This window comes from Peromyscus maniculatus, chromosome 1 (assembly GCF_049852395.1).
Source record: "Peromyscus maniculatus bairdii isolate BWxNUB_F1_BW_parent chromosome 1, HU_Pman_BW_mat_3.1, whole genome shotgun sequence".
In the NCBI taxonomy this organism is placed as follows: Eukaryota; Metazoa; Chordata; class Mammalia; order Rodentia; family Cricetidae; genus Peromyscus; species Peromyscus maniculatus.
In genome coordinates, this window is record NC_134852.1 from 29,913,988 (window position 1) to 29,916,707 (window position 2,720).

The window sequence follows — 2,720 nt, forward strand, 5'->3', positions numbered from 1 at the left end:
CCGTCACCACGGCTAAGTTTAGAGGCGGGTGGGGACGCCGGCCTGGTCACCGCGCGCCCCCACCCCCACCTCCCCACCGCCGAGGGCGGAACTTTTGAGGGTCTCCAGCTGTCCAGTTACTTTTTGGTCCAAACCCCCAATTCTCCATCCCTTCTGTAGTCCAGAGGAGACCCCCAAGTTGATACAGGAGGTGGAAGCTCAGGAGGAGAGCTGGACTGGGATAGCTGAGTGAGGAAAGTGGGATCATTTGAACTCAAAGCCCCAGGAGGGGGAGGTTCTGGATCGGGGCATGCAAGGCTCGGTGCGGAAATTGAACACAGAAAGCAAACTTAGGGATGATGAAGAACTAAGAGCAACTTTTCCCGCCCTTGACTAATGCAAACGACTCCAAGTCACAGCCGTGGGCGGCCGGGACGCAGGTTGGCTGCCGTAGGGATGCGCATCGCCTTCTCGCTGGGTCCTGAGCATTCCGCGTGGTCCAGCCCAACCCGCGGGGGAATCCTCTAGCGGGCCGCCGGCGACCCCGGGCGGTAGAGCCGAGAGTTGCAGGCTCAAGGCTTGGGATTCCCTCCACTCCCCCTCCGTGGGAGAAACGGAGTTAGGAGCCTACTTGGCTTGACAACTCAGGCACGCTCTCTGACTCTTCGTTTGGATTCAGAGACACGTGTCCTGGTGCTTTATTTTCAAAATGGCATGGAATTCTATTTTGTTTTATGTGCATGAGTGTTTTGTGTGCCTGGTGGTGCCTGTGGAGGTCCCCTGGAACGGGAGATGGCTGTGAGCCACCCTGTGGATGCTCTGGAAGAGAGAGGAGTCAACGCTCTTAACCGCTGAGCTATTTCTCCAGTCCCTGGTCCTCTTCTGTATCCCTGGCTGACCTGGAACTCACTGTTGTAGACCAGACTGGCCTTGCACATTCACAGAGACCCGCCTGCCTCTGCCTCTCGAGTGCCGGCATTGAAGGCGCACGCCAGTACGTCAGGGTCTGTTGTTGTAGTTGTTGTTCAGGGTCTTGCTTTGTGGCACAGGCTGGACTGAAAGTCACTATGTAGCACAAGCTAGTTTGGAACTTGCGGCATCCCTCCTGCCTCAGTTTCCTCGGGGCTGGGTTTAAAGGTGTGCTGGTGGTTGCCACCACACCCCGCCGTCTTACTGTATCCTTCCAGCCTCAGCAAATGACTCCAGGTAGAGAAACCAAGGAGTGCAGGGGAGACTCGCGTTGCAAAAGTTGGGTTTCTGCGTCTCCTTCACACAACGCACGGTTCAGGCGCGCCCTCTGGAGGCCAGGCTTGTGAAGGGCGCTCTGGTTAGGTGGCCACTGAGCCCTTTTCTTTTCCTGTACAAGTAGGGCCAAGGGCTACTTACTACGAACCCCCCCCCCCCCCCCGTGTTGAGACAGGGTCTCACTTTGTAGTTCTGGCTGTCCTGGATCTTGTTCTGTAGACCAGGCTGGCCTTGAAATCACAGAGATCAGCCTGCCTCTGCCTCCTGAGTGCTTGGGATTAAGGGTGTGCGCCACCATGCTCAGCTATTAATTGTTAATATGTTCTGCTGTGTATCATATTTCCAAGGGTGTGGGGACAAGGCTCAGTGGTAGGGCCCCTGGCTAGAATGCCCAGTGTAGGCATGTGCTTGTACACACACACACACACACACACACACACACACACACCATACCCCATAACAAGGAAAATGTTAAAAATACATAGCGGATTACATATTGTAACCTTAGGGTAAGTCCTCCCTCAAAGCACCAGGACCAAAGGGATGTGGAGAACACGTTGGTAAATACACAGAAAACCGGAGAATTCCCAAAGTATGAACCAGGAGGAAACATTAGCAATCTATGGAAGTGACTAACAGACTCGACACAAGCATCCCTCCAATAAATAGGCAGTAATAAAAAGATGCTCATCTCCTTTGCCTCCCCCTTTTTAATTTTAAAAACTGGTGAACTGAATTGCTCATTTTGAAAAAAAAAATGGGCAAAGGATATGAGCCAATCTTTAAAAAAAAAATGGGCAAAGGAAATGAGCAAGAACACAAAATATATAAGACCATTAAATTCACAAAACGATGCCCTATTTCCTTAGCAATCAGAGAACTACAAGTTGGAACAGGGTGAAATTCTCCTTTCAGGAAATGAGTAATACTAAGTCATCCACCGGGCCCCAGGTCTCTGATGTCCCTTCCTTCAGGAAGCCCGTTCTGACACCCGGGCTGGGTCAGGTGCTCTCCCCAACCAGGTCTCCACGTCCTCTGCCCTCTCCCGTGCCGGCCCTGCCCACTCTCGGCGGCCCCTGTGGTGGGGTGGGGACACGTCTGCCGGTCCCACTGGACTGTAAGCCTTGGGGAAGCCACAGCGGTGGCTGGCAGCCGCTGTTCAGCACGCAGGTGGGGAATGGCTTGCAATGCGTGAGTCAGCGTCAGTGGGCTGAGGTTCAGACCAAGCCACCCCGACGGACGGGGAGGGCGTCCTCTATACCTCGCCTCCCTCTTCTCTCTCTTTTCCCCTTCCCCTCCCCCGCTCTCGTTTGATCTCCTCACTAAGCCCCGTCCGGGATCTGGGAACACAGGAAGCGCTCCACTGGGCATTGTAACAGGACCCCTCGGCGTCAAAGACTCCGGGTTGCCAAGGTCCACGCCTCTATGCGCCCGAAACCTCCCACGGTCCTCCAGGACCATAGAGAGCAGCGCGAAGACGGCGCCTCCCCGCTCTA